This window comes from Chiloscyllium plagiosum, unplaced genomic scaffold (assembly GCF_037043375.1).
Source record: "Chiloscyllium plagiosum isolate Xiang-an unplaced genomic scaffold, Cpla_swu_hap1 HiC_scaffold_40, whole genome shotgun sequence".
NCBI lineage: Eukaryota > Metazoa > Chordata > Chondrichthyes > Orectolobiformes > Hemiscylliidae > Chiloscyllium > Chiloscyllium plagiosum.
Genome location: NW_028270178.1, coordinates 10,340,841 through 10,358,234, shown reverse-complemented (window position 1 = coordinate 10,358,234; position 17,394 = coordinate 10,340,841). Strand labels below are relative to the sequence as shown.

At 49.5% G+C, this 17,394-nt stretch overlaps 1 protein-coding gene across 2 annotated transcripts in view; it reads right to left on the bottom strand.

Moving 5' to 3' along the window:
* The window catches only part of LOC148138307 (uncharacterized), a 92,358-nt gene extending 76,149 nt beyond the window's left edge, over window positions 1–16,209 (bottom strand). For both annotated transcript variants that reach the window (XM_087981597.1, XM_087981596.1), the window contains exon 1: window positions 15,995–16,209. The gene's annotated coding sequence lies outside the window, so the exon portion shown is untranslated. The remainder of the gene's footprint in view (window positions 1–15,994) is intronic.
* Between the last annotated feature and the right edge of the window lie 1,185 nt (window positions 16,210–17,394).

Sequence of the window (17,394 nt, the reverse complement as noted above, 5' to 3'; positions counted from 1 at the left end):
AATGTGTGCAGGAGTGTTCCCTGACGCAGTGTGTAGACAGGCCAATAAGGGCCGGGCCACATTAGATTTGGTACTGGGGAATGAGCCCGGCCAGGACTTGGAGGGAGGTGAGCACTTTGGTGATAGATTCCGTTATATTTACTTTAGTGATGGAAAGGGATAGCTATATACTGGAGGGCAAGAGTTATAGCTGGGGGAAAGACAATTACAATGCGATTAGGCAAGATTTAGGATGCAAAGGATTAGATTAGATTCCCTATAGTGTGGAAACAGGCCCTTCGGCCCAACAAGTCCACACCGACCTTCTGAAGAGTAACCCACCCAGACCTATTTCCCTCTGACTAATGCATCTAGCACTACGGGCAATTTAGCATGGCCAATTCACCTGACCTGCACATCTTTGGACTGTGGGAGGAAACCCACGCAGACACGGGGAGAATGTGCAAACTCCACACAGTGGTCCCGTGGCTGGTATCGAACCTGGGAGCCTGGTGCTGTGAGGCTGCAGTGCTAACTAGGATGGGGAAGGGAACTGCAGGGGATGGGCACAATTGAAATGTGGAGCTTATTCAAGGAACAGCGACTGTGTCCCTTTGATAAGTATGTACCTGTCAGGCAGGGAGGGAGTGGTCAAGTGAGGGAACCGTGGTTTAGTAAAGAAGTTGAATCTCTTGTCAAGAGGCGGAAGGATGAGACGTTAGGATGAGACGTGAAGGCTCACTAAGAGAGGTTGCGAGTTGCACGTTAGCCAGGAAAGAGCTAAAGAGAGAGCTAAGAAGAGTCAGGAGGGGACAGGAGAATTCATTGGCGGATAGGATCAAGGAAAACCCTAAAGCTTTCTATCAGTGTGTCAGGGATAAAAGAATGACTGGAGTAAAATTATAGTCAATCAAGGATAGTAGTGGGAAGTTGTTTGTAGAATCAGAGGAGATAGGGGAAGTGCTAAATGAATACTCTTCGTCAGTATTCACATGAGGAAGAGACAATGTTGTTGAGGAGAATACTGAGATACAGGCTACTAGACTAGACAGGATTGAGGTTCACAACGAGGAGGTGTTAGCAATTCTGGAAAGTGTAAAAATAGATAAGTCCCCTGGGCCGGGGATGGGATTTATCCTGGGGTTGATTCCTGAAGAAGGGCTTATGCCTGAAACGTCGATTCTCCTGTTCCCTGGATGCTGCCTGACCTGCTGCGCTTTCCCAGCAACACATTTTCAGCTTCATCCTGGGGTCCTCTGGGAAGCCAGGGAGGAGATTTCAGAGCCTTCGGCTTTGATCTTTATGTCACCATTGTCTACAGGAATAGTGCCAGAAGACTGGAGGATAGCAAATGTGGTTCCCCTGTTCAAGGAGGGGAGTAGGGACAACCCTGGTAATTACAGACCAGTGAGCATTACTTCAGTTGTTGGTAAAGTGTTGGAAAAGGACATAAGAGATCGGATTTATAATCATCTGGAAAGGAATTGTCAACATGGTTTTGTGAAGGGTAGGTCGTGCCTCACAAACCTTATTGAGGTCTTTGAGAAGGTGACCAAACAGGTGGGTGAGGGTAAAGCGGTTGATGTGGTGAATATGGATTTCAGTAAGGTGTTCGATAAGGTTCCCCACAGTAGGCTATTGGAGAAAATACAGAGGCATGGGATTGAGGGTGATTTAGCGGTTTGGATCAGAAATTGGCTAGCTGACAGAAGACAGAGGGTGGTGGTTGATGGGAAACTGGAGTCCAGTTACCAGTGGTGTACCGCAAGGGTCGGTGTTGGGTCCACTGCTGTTCGTCATTTTTATAAATGACCTGGACGAGGGCGTAGAAGGGCGGGTTAGTAAATTTGCAGACGACACTAAGGTCGGTGGAGTTGTGGATAGTGACGAAGGATGTTGTAGGTTACAGAGAGACATAGATTAGCTGCAGAGCTGGGCTGAGAGGTGGCAAATGGAGTTTAATGGGGACAAGTGTGAGGTGATTCACTTTGGTCGGAGTAACAGGAATACAGAGTACTGGGCTAATGGTAAGATTCTTGGTAGTGTAGATGAGCAGAGAGATCTCGGTGTCCAGGTACACAGATCCCTGAAAGTTGCCCCCCAGGTTGACAGGGTTGTTAAGAAGGCACACAGTGTGTTAGCTGTTATTAATAGAGGGATCGAGTTCCGGAACCATGAGGTTATGCTGCAGCTGTACAAAACTCTGGTGTGGCCGCACTTGGAGTATTGTGTACAGTTCTGGTCACCGTATTATAGGGAGGATGTGGGAGCTTTGGAAAGGGTTCAGAGGAGATTTTCCAGGATGTTGCCTGGTCTGGAGGGAAGGTCTTACGAGGAAAGGCTGAGGGACTTGAGGCTGTTCTCGTTAGAGAGAAGAAGGTTGAGAGGTGACTTAATAGAGATATATAAGATAATCAGAGGGTTAGATAGGGTGGGCAGGGAGAGCCTTTTTCCAAGGATGGGGTCGGTGAGCACGAGGAGGCATAGCTTTAAACTGAGGGGTGATAGATATAGGACTGATGTCAGAGGGGGTTTCCTTACTCCGAGAGTAGTTGGGGGGTGGAACGCCGTGACTGTAACTGTAGTACACTCACCAACGTAAAAGGGCATTGACATGGTCATTGGGTAAACATATGGATGAGAATGGGATAGTGTGGGTTAGATGGGCATCAGATCGGCTTCACAGGTCAGCCCAAATCAAGGGGCCGAAGGGCCTGTACCTAGATTAGATTACTTACAGTGTGGAAACAGGCCCTTTGGCCCAACAAGTCCACACCGACCCGCCAAAGTGCAACCCACCCAGACCCATACCCCTACATTTACCCCTTACCTAACACTACGGGCAATTTAGCACGGCCAATTTACCTGACCTGCACATCTTTGGACTGTGGGAGGAAACCCACGGAGACACTGGGAGAACGTGCAAACTCCACACAGTCAGTCGCCTGAGGCGGGAATTGAACCCGGGTCTCTGGCACTGTGAGGCAGCAGTGCTAACCACTGTGCCACCGTGCCGCCCACAAATGTTACATTTATTCAACTAATAAAGGCATCTTCAGGGAGCGCTGGCCATTGACACCAATGTCCCTCTGATATTCTCGGCTCCCCAGGGTCTTACTCTCCATCTTGTCTGTCCTGCTCAAGTCCATCACCTCACCTTTATCCGGATGGAATTCCTTTTGCCACTGATTCCCCCCCCCCCCCCCCCCCCCATCCGATCAGTTTGTCTGTCTCCCCCCTGTAATCTGAGGCTATCTTAGATAAATCTCCTCCAACCATCAGCCTCTGCTCCCTATCCCTCAGCCAATTCGGGATCCAATTTGCCAAATTTCCTTTGGGTACATGTCGCTATCTGTCTCCTGTGTGGGACCTTATTGATAGCTAAGCTGAAGTTCAAAGAGACGATATCAAACATAGAACATTATAGGGCAGGACAGGCCCTTCGGCCCTCAATATCGTGCTGATCTGTGGAACCAATCTGAAACCCATCTATCCAACACTGTTCCATTCTGGTCCATCACCTGATTGGGATTGTATTATACACCTCCTAATAGTCAGTGAGAAATTGAGAAACAGATCTGTAAGGAGGTCTCAGCTATCTGTAAGAATAATAGGGTGGCTATGGGAGGGGATTTTAACTTTCCAAACATAGACTGGGACCACCATAGTGTTAACGGTTTAGATGGAGAGGAATTTGTCATGCATGTACAAGACAATTTTCTGATTCAGTACCTATAGAGAAGGTGCAAAACTTGACCGACTCTTGGGAAATAAGGCAGGGCAGGAGGCTGTAGGGTGACGTTATAGAGGTTTACAAAATTATGAGGGTCACGGATAGAGTAAATTGACAAAGTCTTTTCCCTGGGGTGGGGGAGTCCAGAACTAGAGGGCATAGGTTTAGGGTAAGAGGGGAAAGATATAAAAGAGACCTAAGGGGCAACTTTTTCACGCAGAGGGTGGTATGTGTATGGACTGAGCTGCCAGAGGATGTGGTGGAGGCTGGTACAATTGCAGGATTAAAGAGGCATTTGGATGGGTATATGAATAGGAAGGGTTTGGAGGGATATGGGCCAGGTGCTGGCAGGTGGGATTAGATTGGGATGGGATATCTGGTCTGCATGGACGGGTTGGACCGAAGGGTCTGTTTCCTTGCTGTACATCTCTATGACTCTGTGACTCTGTGACTCTATGACTGAGGTGTCAGTGGGGGAGCACTTTGGGGCCAGCGACCATAATTCTATTAGATTTAAAATAGTGATGGAAAAGGATAGACCAGATCTAAAAGTTGAAGTTCTAAATTGGAGAAAGGCCAATTTTGACGGTATTAGGCAAGAGCTTTCGAAAGCTGATTGGGGGCAGACGTTCGCAGGTAAAGGGACGGCTGAAAAATGGGAAGCCTTCAGATATGAGAGAACGAGAATCCAGAGAAAGTATATTCCTGTCAGGGTGAAAGGGAAGGCTGGTAGGTATAGGGAATGCTGGATGACTAAAGAAATTGAGAGTTTGGTTAAGAAAAAGATGGAAGCATATGTCAGGTATAGACAGGATAGATCGAGTGAATCCTTAGAAGAGTATAAAGGAAGTTGGAGTATACTTAACAGGGAAATCAGGAGGTCAAAACGGGGACATGAGATAGCTTTGGCAAATAGAATTAAGGAGAATCCAAAGTGTTTTTACAAATACATTAAGGACAAAATGGTAACTAGGGAGAGAATAGGGCCCCTCAAAGATCAGCAAGGCAGCCTATGTGTGGAGCCACAGAAAATGGGGGAGATACTAAATGAATATCTTGCATCAGTATTTACTGTGGAAAAGGATATAGAAGATATAGACTGTAGGGAAATAGATGGTGACATCTTGCAAAATGTCCATATTACAGAGGAGGAAGTGCTGGATGTCTTGAAACAGTTAAAAGTGGATAAATCCCCAGGACCTGATCAGGTGTACCCGAGAACTCTGTGGGAAGCTAGAGAAGTGATTGCTGGGCCTCTTGCTGAGATATTTGTATCATCAATAGTCACAGGTGAGGTACCGGAAGACTGGAGGTTGGCAAACGTGGTGCCACTGTTGAAGAAGGGCGGTAAAGACAAGCCAGGGAACTATAGACCGGTGAGCCTCACCTCGGTGGTGGGCAAGTTGTTGGAGGGAATCCTGAGGGACAGGATGTACATGTATTTGGAAAGGCAAGGACTGATTCAAGGATAGTGAACGTGGCTTTGGGCTTGGGAAATCATGTCTCACAAACTTGATTGAGTTTTTTGAAGAAGTAACAAAGAAGATTGATGAGGGCAGAGCAGTAGATGTGATCTATATGGACTTCAGTAAGGCGTTCGACAAAGTTCCCCATGGGAGACTGATTAGCAAGGTTAGATCTCATGGAATACAAGGAGAAGTAGCCATTTGGATACAGAACTGGCTCAAAGGGAGAAGACAGAGGGTGGTGGTGGAGGGTTGTTTTTCAGACTGGAGGCCTGTGACCAGTGGAGTGCCACAAGGATCAGTGCTGGGTCCTCTACTTTTTCTCATTTACATAAATGATTTGGATGTGAGCATAAGAGGTACAGTTAGTAAGTTTGCAGATGACACCAAAATTGGAGGTGTAGTGGACAGCGAAGAGGGTTACCTCAAATTTCAACAGGATCTGGACCAGATGGACCAATGGGATGAGAAGTGGCAGATGGAGTTTAATTCAGATAAAAATGAGGTGCTGCATTTTGGGAAGGCAAATCTTAGCAGGACTTACACACTTAATGGTAAGGTCCTAGGGAGTGTTGCTGAACAAAGAGACCTTGGAGTGCAGGTTCATAGCTCCTTGAAAGTGGAGTCGCAGGTAGATAGGATAGTGAAGGCAGCGTTTGGTATGCTTTCCTGTATTGGTCAGAGTATTGAGTACAGGAGTTGGGAGGTCATGTTGCGGCTGTACAGGACATTGGTTAGGCCACTGTTGGAATATTGCGTGCAATTCTGGTCTCCTTCCTATCGGAAAGATGTTGTGAAACTTGAAAGCGTTCAGAAAAGATTTACAAGGATGTTGCCAGGGTTGGAGGATCTGAACTACAGAGAGAGGCTGAACAGGCTGGGGTCGTTTACCCTGTACCGTCGGAGGTTTAGGGTGAGAGGGGAAAGATATAAAAGGGACCTAAAGGGCAACTTTTTCACGCAGAGGGTGGTACGTGTGTGGAATGAGCTGCCAGAGGAAGTGGTGGAGGCTGGTACAATTGCAGGATTTAAGAGGCATTTGGATGGGTATATGAATAGGAAGGTTTGGAGGGATATGGGCCAGATGCTGGCAGGTGGGGACTAGATTGGGTTGGGATATCTGGGACAGCATGGACGGGTTGGAACGAAGGGTCTGTTTCCATGCTGTACATCTCTATGACTCTAAATGACTTTATTTGCCTGTCCAATGACCATTTAAATACCCTTAAACTTGGTGAATCTACTACAGTTACAGTCAGGGCGTTCCACCCCCCGACTACTCTCTGAGTAAGGAAACCCCCCCTGACATCTGTCCTATATCTATCTCCCCTCAGTTTAAAGCTATGCCCCCCCTCGTGCTCACCGTCACTATTCCTGGAAAAAGGCTCTCCCTGTCCACCCTATCTAACCCTCGGATTATCTTATATATCTCTATTAAGTCACTTTTTAGCCTTTTTCTCTCTAACGCAAACAGCCTCAAGTCCCTCAGCCTTTCCTCGTAAGACCCTCCCTCCAGTCCAGGCAACATCCTGGAAAATCTCTGAACCCGTTTGAAATCTTCCCCATCGTCCCTATAATGTGGTGACCAGAACTGTACACAATACTCCAAGTGCGGCCGCACCAGAGTTTTGTACAGCTGTAGCATAACCTCATGGTTCCGGAACTCGATCCCTCTATTAATTAAACCTCAAACACTGTGTGCCTTCTTAACAACCCTGTCAACCTGGGGGGCAACTTTCAGGGATCTGTGTACCTGGACACCGAGATCTCTCTGCCCATCTACACTACCAAGAATCTTACCATTAGCCCAATACTCTATATTCCTGTTACTCCGACCAAAGTGAATCACCTCACACTTGTCCCCATTAAACTCCATTTGCCACCTCTCAGCCCAGCTCTGCAGCTTATCCATGTCCCTCTGTAACCTACAACATCCTTCGTCACTATCCACAACTTTACCTACCTTAGTGTCATCTGCAAATTTACTAACCCATCTTTCTCTGCCCTCACCCAAGTAATTTACATACATGACAAACAGTAGTGGATGCAGAACAGGTCCTTGCTGTCACCCATGAGTCACTGAACTCCAGGATGAATATTTCCCACCGACCACCACCCTCTGTCTTCTGTCAGCTAGCCAATTTCTGATCCAAACCGCTAAATCACCCTCAATCCCATGCCTCTGTATTTTCTCCAATAGCCTACTGTGGGGAACCTTATCGAACACCTTACTGAAATCCATATTCACCACATCAACTGCTTTACCCTCACCCACCTGTTTGGTCACCTTCTCAAAGACCTCAATAAGGTTTGTGAGGCACGACCTACCCTTCACAAAACCATGTTGACAATTCCTTTCCAGATGATTATAAATCCGATCTCTTATGTCCTTTTCCAACACTTTACCAACAACTGAAGTAATGCTCACTGGTCTGTAATTACCAGGGTTGTCCCTACTCCCCTCCTTGAACAGGGGAACCACATTTGCTATCCTCCAGTCTTCTGGCACTATTCCTGTAGACAATGGTGACATAAAGATCAAAGCCGAAGGCTCTGAAATCTCCTCCCTGGCTTCCCAGAGGACCCCAGGATGAAGCTGAAAATGTGTTGCTGGGAAAGCGCAGCAGGTCAGGCAGCATCCAGGGAACAGGAGAATCGACGTTTCAGGCATAAGCCCTTCTTCAGGAATCAACCCCAGGATAAATCCCATCCCCGGCCCAGGGGACTTATCTATTTTTACACTTTCCAGAATTGCTAACACCTCCTCGTTGTGAACCTCAATCCTGTCTAGTCTAGTAGCCTGTATCTCAGTATTCTCCTCAACAACATTGTCTCTTCCTCATGTGAATACTGACGAAGAGTATTCATTTAGCACTTCCCCTATCTCCTCTGATTCTACAAACAACTTCCCACTACTATCCTTGATTGACTATAATTTTACTCCAGTCATTCTTTTATCCCTGACACACTGATAGAAAGCTTTAGGGTTTTCCTTGATCCTATCCGCCAATGAATTCTCCTGTCCCCTCCTGGCTCTTCTTAGCTCTCTCTTTAGCTCTTTCCTGGCTAACTTGTCACCCTCAAGTGCCCTAACTGAGCCTTCACATCTCATCCTAACATAAACCTTCTTCTTCCTCTTGACAAGAGATTTGAATTCTTTACTAAACCACGACTCCCTTGCTGTACAGCTTCCTCCCTGCCTGACAGGTACACCCTTATCAAAGGGACGCAGTCGCTGTTCCTTGAATAAGCTCCACATTTCAATTGTGCCCATCCCCTGCAGTTTCCTTCCCCATCCTATGCATCCGAAATCTTGCCTAATCACATTGTAATTGCCTTTTCCCCAGCTATAACTCTTGCCCTGCGGTATATACCTATCCCTTTCCATCGCTAAAGTAAACATAACCGAATTGTGGTCACTATCACCAAAGTGCTCACTTACCTTCAAGTCTAACATCTGGCCAGGCTCATTGCCCAGAACCAAATCTAATGTGGCCTCACCCTTTGTTGGCCTGTCTACATACTGTGTCAGGAAACCCTCCTGCACACACTGGACAAGAACTGACCCATCTCCAGTATAGTATTTCCAGTCCAATATGTGGAAAGTTAAAGTCCCCCATAACAACTACCCTGTTACTCTCAGGATTATCTTGCTATCCTTTCCTCTCCATCTCTGGAACTGTTCAGAGGCCTATAGAAAACTCCCAACAGGATGACCTCTCCTTTCCTGTTTCTAGCCTCAGCCCATACTACCTCAGTAGACGAGTCCTCAATCGTCCTTATCCAACAGATCGCCCTCTCAGCCTTTGCCTCTCCAGGGAGAACAGTCCCCGAGCTTTTCAATCGATCCCCATTGCTGAGCTTTCTCAACCCTGGGACCATTTGTTGTGAATCGCTTCAGCTCCCTCTCCAATGCATTCACATCCTTCCTATAATATGATGCCCATAACTGTTTAACAAGTGTTAATTGTCCCTTGAGAGGTGGGGTGAGCTGCCTTCTTGGCCCACCGCAGCCCCTGTGCTGTAGGGTAGACCCACAGTGTCCCTGAGGGAGGGAATTCCAAGATTCTGACCCAGAAAGGAACGGAGATAGATTTCCAAGTGAGGGGTTGGGAGGGGAACTTACAGGGGGGGGGCGTTGTTCCTAAGTACCTGCTGCCCCTTGTCCTTCTGGGTGGAAGGGGCCGTGGGGTTTGGAAGGTGCTGCCTGAGGGTCTTCGGTGATCCTGCAGGGCATCTTGTAGCTGGTACAACACTGCTGCTACCTGAGCGTCAGTGGGAGGGGATGTTTGTGGGTGGGGTCAATCCCGGGGGGGGGCTGTTTTACCCCGGGATGGTACACACTGCTGTTACTGAGTGTCGGGGGGGGGGGAGGGAGTGAGGGGATGTTTGTGGGTGTGGGGTCAATCCGGGGGAGCTGTTTTACCCCGGGATGGTACACACTGCTGTTACTGAGTGTCGGGGGGGGGGGAGGGAGTGAGGGGAATGTTTGTGGGTGTGGTCCAATCCGGGGGGAGCTGTTTTACCCCGGGATGGTACACACTGCTGTTACTGAGCATCGGTGGGGGGGGGGGGAGTGAGGGGATGTTTGTGGGTGTGGGGTCAATCCGGGGGGTGGGCTGTTTTATCCCGGGATGGTACACACTGCTGTTACTGAGTGTCGGGGGGGGGAGGGAGTGAGGGGATGTTTGTGGGTGTGGTCCCAATCCGGGGGGAGCTGTTTTACCCCGGGATGGTACACACTGCTGTTACTGAGCATCGGTGGGGGGGGGGGGAGTGAGGGATGTTTGTGGGTGTGGGGTCAATCCGGGGGGTGGGCTGTTTTATCCCGGGATGGTACACACTGCTGTTACTGAGTGTCGGTGGGGGGGGGGGGAGGGAGGGGATGTTTGTGGGTGTGGGTCCCAATCCGGGGGGCTGTTTTATCCTGGGATGGTACACACTGCTGTTACTGAGTGTCGGTGGGGGGGGAGTGAGGGGATGTTTGTGGGTGTTGAGCGTCTCGAGTGTTGTTGGAGCTGCCCCCATCGAGGGGTAAGTGGGAGTATTCCCTCACCCTCCTGCCTTGTGCCTTGTCGATGGTGGGACAGGCTTTGGGGGGAGACAGGAGGGGAGTTACTCGCTGCAGGATTCCCAGCCTCTGACCCTGCTCCTGGAGACACTGGGATGATGGGGTGGGTCCTGGTGAGTTTCTGGTCAATGGTAACCCCCAGGATGTTGGTAGTGGGGGAATTCAGTGACAGTTACACTATTGAATGTTAAGGAGTGGTGGTTAAATTGTCTGTTATTGGAGATGGTCATAGCCTGGCATTTGTGTGAGGCAAATGTTACTTGCCTGGATATTGTGCAGATCGTGTTGCATTTAAACACGGATTTCTTCAGTGTCTGAGGAGTCTTGAATGGTGCTGAACATTGTACGATTATCAGTGAACATCCCCACTTCTGACCTTATGATGGTCTGGAGTTTGGAACAATGAATAGAGACCTCGTTCATGTTGAAATTATGCTGAAGGTGACTGATAGAGTTGACGTGAAAAGGATATTTCCTAACGTGGGTAAACGAGAATAAAAGTTTCATAGCTTCAGGTTAAGGGGTCGCAGATTTAAAACAGAGGTGTGGAGAAATTGCTTCCCTCACAGGGTCGTGAATGTGAGGAGTACACTCTCCCAAGCTGTGGTGGATTCTGGGACGTGGGGTAAATTTAAGGAGGGAATAGACAAGGGTTTGAACAAGAAAGTGAGATGAGGTCAGTCACCATCACATCAAATGGTGGAATCAGCTCAAGGGGGCTGAATGGCCTCCTCCTGTTCCTTGTTCTCATCAATATCTCCCTGAACACCCAAATGCAGCACGTCTGCTCTGTTACAAAGAACATCATTTAACAAAACTGATCTCCTTTTCAGACCTCAGTGCTGGCCCAGCCTATTGTTAATGTGCAGTTTAACACAACCAGTGACCACATCCTCTACAATAAATTCAAACATTCTGCTGCCTGTTACCACTCAGCTTGCACCTTCTTTCTCCAGCGCCTGTTCTCAAACCGTGCTCTCCTAAAACAACAACAAGAACAAAAGAGAAATACAGCACAGGAAAAGGCCGTTCGGCCCTCCAAGCCTGTGTCGATCGTCACGCCCTAACTAAACTAAAAAAACAAACCTTCTGCCCTTATTCAGTCGCTATCTCTCTCTATTCGTGTAACCGTCCAAGTGCCTCTTAAACATCGCCAACGTGCCTCTTCCAGGCTCCCACCACTCTCTGTGTGAAAAACTTCCCTCAAACGTCTCCCTTAAACATGCCCCCTCTCACCTTGAACCTGTGCCCCCCCCCCCTCCTTGTAACTGAAGCCTCAACCCTGGGGAAAAGCCTCTGACTATCCACCTTCTCTCTGCCTCTCGCTATTGGGTAGCCCTCTATCAGGTCTCCTGTCAGCTGCTGTCTTTGCAGTGAAATCAATCCCGGTCTGTTTAACCCTTCCCTGTAGCCGATACCCTCGAGAGCAGGGAACATCCCGGTCTGTTTAACCCTTCCCTGTAGCCGATACCCTCGAGAGCAGGGAACATCCCGGTCTGTTTAACCCTTCCCTGTAGCCGATACCCTCCAGAGCAGGGAACATCCCGGTCTGTTTAACCCTTCCCTGTAGCCAATACCCTCGAGGCCAGGGAACCTCCCGGTCTGTTTAACCCTTCCCTGTAGCCGATACCCTCGAGACCAGGGAACATCCCGGTCTGTTTAACCCTTCCCTGTAGCCGATACCCTCAAGGCCAGGGAACCTCCCGGTCTGTTTAACCCTTCCCTGTAGCCAATACCCTCCAGAGCAGGGAACATCCCGGTCTGTTTAACCCTTCCCCCTAGCCGATACCCTCGAGGCCAGGGAACCTCCCGGTCTATTTAACCCTTCCCTGTAGCCGATACCCTCGAGAGCAGGGAACATCCCGGTCTGTTTAACCCTTCCCTGTAGCCGATACCCTCAAGGCCAGGGAACCTCCCGGTCTGTTTAACCCTTCCCTGTAGCCAATACCCTCCAGAGCAGGGAACATCCCGGTCTGTTTAACCCTTCCCTGTAGCCGATACCCTCGAGAGCAGGGAACATCCCGGTCTGTTTAACCCTTCCCTGTAGCCGATACCCTCAAGGCCAGGGAACATCCCGGTCTGTTTAACCCTTCCCTGTAGCCGATACCCTCGAGGCCAGGGAACATCCTGGTCTACATAGAACATAGAACATAGAAGAATACAGCGCAGTACAGGCCCTTGGGCCCTCGATGTTGCGCCGATCCAAGCCCACCTAAACTACACTAACCCACTATCCTCCATATACCTATCCAATGCCCTCTTAAATGCCCATAAAGAGGGAGAGTCCACCACTGTTACTGGCAGGGCATTCCATGAACTAACGACTCGCTGAGTGAAGAACCTACCCCTAACTTCAGTCCTATATCTACCCCCCCTTAATTTAAAGCTATGCCCCCTTGTAATACCCGACTCAATACGCGGGAAAAGGTTCATACTGTCGACCCTATCTAACCCCCTAATCATCTTGTACACCTCAATCAAGTCACCCCTAAACCTTCTTTTCTCTAGTGAAAACAGCCCCAAGTGTCTCAGTCTTTCCTCATACGATCTTTCTACCATACCAGGCAACATCCTGGTAAACCTCCTCTGCACCCGTTCCAATGCCTCCACATCCTTCCTATAGTATGGCGACCAAAACTGCACACAATATTCCAGATGCGGCCGTACCAGAGTCTTATACAACTGCATCATGACCTCAGGACTCCGGAACTCAATTCCTCTACCAATAAAAGCCAGTACGCCATATGCCTTCCTCACCGCACTATTTACCTGGGTGGCAACTTTCAGAGATCTGTGTACATGGACACCAAGATCCCTCTGCTCATCCACACTACCAAGTATCCGACCATTAGCCCAGTACCCCATCTTTTTGTTATTCTTCCCAAAGTGAATCACCTCGCACTTAGCTACATTGAATTCCATCTGCCACCTTTCTGCCCAGCTCTGCAGCTTCTCTATATCCTGCTGTAACCTGCCACATGCTTCCTCACTGTCAACAACTCCTCCGACTTTCGTGTCATCCGCAAACTTGCTCACCCAACCTTCTAACCCCTCTTCCAGGTCATTTATAAAAATGACAAACAGCAACGGTCCCAAAACAGATCCTTGCGGAACACCGCTAGTGACGGCACTCCATGAAGAAACTTTGCCATCAACTACTACCCTCTGTCTTCTTCCATCCAGCCAATTCCTAATCCAAACCTCCAACTCACCCTCAATGCCATATCTCCGTATTTTCTGCAGTAGCCTACCATGGGGAACCTTATCAAACGCCTTACTAAAATCCATATATACCACATCTACCGCTTTCCCCTCATCAACCTCCTTCGTCACCTTTTCAAAGAATTCAATAAGGTTTGTGAGGCACGACTTGCCCTTCACAAAACCATGCTGACTATCCTTGATCACATTATTCCTATCTAGATGTGCATAAATCCTATCCCTTACAATTCTCTCTAAGACTTTGCCCACAACAGAAGTGAGACTCACCGGCCTATAGTTACTAGGGCTATCCCTACTCCCCTTTTTGAACAAGGGAACCACATTTGCTATCCTCCAGTCTTCTGGGACTACTCCTGTAGACAAAGAGGACATAAAAATCAAGGCCAATGGCTCTGCAATCTCCTCCCTTGCTTCCCAGAGAATCCTAGGATAAATGCCATCAGGCCCAGGGGACTTATCTATTTTCACCTTTTCCAGGATTTCCAACACCTCTTCTCTACATACCTCAAAGCCATCCATTCTACTTATTTGTGCCTCAGTATTCTCATCGACAACAATGCCCTGTTCCTGAGTGAATACTGAAGAAAAGTATTCATTCAGTGTCTCCCCAATCTCTTCCGCCTCCACACGCAACTTCCCCCTACTATCCTTGTTTAACCCTTCCCTGTAGCCGATACCCTCGAGGCCAGGGAACATCCCGGTCTGTTTAACCCTTCCCTGTAGCCGATACCCTCAAGGCCAGGGAACCTCCCGGTCTGTTTAACCCTTCCCTGTAGCCGATACCCTCGAGGCCAGGGAACCTCCCGGTCTGTTTAACCCTTCCCTGTAGCCGATACCCTCAAGGCCAGGGAACATCCCGGTCTGTTTAACCCTTCCCTGTAGCCGATACCCTCGAGAGCAGGGTAGGAACCCTGGCTGATTTCCCCCCTCTCTCTCTCTAACCCAGGGATCACTGGGCAGTGATCAGGAGCAGGAACCCTGGCTGATTTCCCCTCTCTCTCTCTCTCTCTCTCTAACCCAGGGATCACTGGGCAGTGATCAGGAGCAGGAACCCTGGCTGATTTCCCCCCTCTCTCTCTCTAACCCAGGGATCACTGGGCAGTGATCAGGAGCAGGAACCCTGGCTGATTTCCCCACCTCTCTCTCTTCCTCTCTCTCTCTAACCCAGGGATCACTGGGCAGTGATCAGGAGCAGGAACCCTGGCTGATTTCCCCTCTCTCTCTCTAACCCAGGGATCACTGGACAGTGATCAGGAGCAGGAACCCTGGCTGATTTCCCCTCTCTCTCTCTCTCTAACCCAGGGATCACTGGACAGTGATCAGGAGCAGGATCCCTGGCTGACTTCCCATGTTAACCCCAGACAGGATGGAAACTGATGGGGATCTATAATGATTGAAATCTGAGGGATCAGTAGAGTTTTGACAAGGCTGGGCATGTGGAGAGTTAAGTGGCCCATCGGAATGATGTGGGGGGAGGCAAAAAGAGTTTGAGAGGTGACGAGAAAGAGGCTGTAGTCAGAGACAAATCTGTAAAGGAGAATGAGAGAGAGAGAGAGAGAGAGAGAGAGAGAGCAGATGAGATTGTCAGGGAGAGAGGGAGAGAGGGGATGGAGAGGGAGAGAGGAGGAGAGGCAGATGAAAGAGAGTGGCCTGGAATTGGAGAATGGGAGATATCGAGATGTTGTTGGTGAGAGTGGGAGAGGGTGAGGAAGTGAGGGAGAGGGATAGTGAGAGTAGGAATGAGCTGTAAAGATTGACAGTTGGAGGTGGGCTGACATCACGGTGGACTGGCTCTGAGAGGTGTCCATTTCTCTGGGTGAACACACACACACAGCCCCCCCCCCCCCCCCCCCCCCACCACACACACACACACACACACACACACACACACAGCCCCACACACACACACACACACAGACCCCCCCCCCCACACACACACACAAACACACACAGCCCCCCCCCACACACACACACACAGCCCCACACACACACACAGCCCCCCCCCCACACACACACACAGCCCCACACACACACACACAGCCCCCCCCACACACACACACACACAGCCCCACACACACACACAGCCCCACACACACACACACACACAGCTCCCCCCCCACACACACACACACAGACCCCCCCCCACACACACACACACACACACAGCCCCACACACACACACAGCCCCCCCCACACACACACACACACACAGCCACACACACACACACACACACGCACACACGCACACACACACACAGCCCCCCCCACACACAGAGCCACACACACACACACACACGCACACACACACACAGCCCCCCCCCACACACACAGCCCCACACACACACACACACAGCCCCACACACACCACACACACACACACAGCCCCACACACACACACACACACACAGCCCCCCACACACACACACACACACACACACACACAGACCCACACACACACACACACACACACACACACACACACAGCCCCACACACACACACACGCTGTTAAACCAGTCACTTACAGATTCAGGGGATAATCCTCAGGGTCCCAGTGAGTTGCTCCTCTCTGATGTTGCCCCCTGCTTTGTGGCAGAACTGTGTGTGAAAACACAAAGTCTACGTGAGCATTCACTTCGAGTTTCAGTTCATCAAAGAGCGAGTGATACGTTCGGATTTCCTGCCACAGTCCTCCCTCGCGCTCTCGCGCTCTCGCTCTCTCGCTCTCTGTGTCTGTCTCTCTGTATAAAGCCCTCCCCTCCACTTCTGTGTCTCACACAATAAACAGCCGAGGCTGGGTGGGTAACATCCGGTTACACTCGGTCATGTGGACAAGGGCGTCATTGGGTGCATCTCCACGGGACGGTACGTGTGCACATGTGTAGGTTCATGTGTACATGTGCACATGTGCCAGTCTGTACCTGTGTACATGTGCCAGTCTGTTCCTGTGTACATGGGGTCAGTCTGTACATGTGTACATGTGTCAGTCTGTACCGGTGTACATGGGGTCAGTCTGTACAAGTGTACATGTGTCAGTCTGTACCGGTGTACATGGGGTCAGTCTGTACATGCGTACATGGGGCCAGTTTGTACATATGTACATGTACAGGTCTGTACATGTGTACATGGGGTCCATCTGTACCTGTTTACATGGGGTCAGTCTGTACATGTGTACATGTGCCAGTCTGTACCGGTGTACATGGGGTCAGTCTGTACATGTGTACGTGGGGTCAGTCTGTACATGCGTACATGGCGCCAGTTTGTACATGTGTACATGTACAGGTCTGTACATGTGTACATGGGGTCAGTCTGTACATGTGTACATGTGCCAGTCTGTACCTGTGTACATGGGGTCAGTCTGTACATGTGTACATGTGCCAGTCTGTACATGTGTACATGGGGTCAGTCTGTACATGTGTACATGTGCCAGACTGTACCTGTGTACATGGGGTCAGTATGTACATGTGTACATGTGCCAGACTGTACCTGCGTACATAGGGGGTCAGTCTGTACATGCGTACATGTGCCAGTCTGTACCTGTGTACATGGAGTCAGTCTGTACATGTGTACATGGGGGTCAGTCTGTACATGTGTACATGTGCCAGACTGTACCTGCGTACATAGGGGGTCAGTCTGTACATGCGTACATGTGCCAGTCTGTACCTGTGTACATGGAGTCAGTCTGTACATGTGTACATGGGGGTCAGTCTGTACATGTGTACATGTGTCAGTCTGTACCGGTGTACATGGGGTCAGTCTGTACATGTGTACATGTGTCAGTCTGTACCGGTGTACTTGGGGTCAGTCTGTACATGTGTACATGGGGTCAGTCTGTACATGCGTACATGGGGTCCGTCTGCACATGTGTACATGTGCCAGTCTGTACATGTGTACATGGGGTCAGTCCGTACATGTGTACATGTGC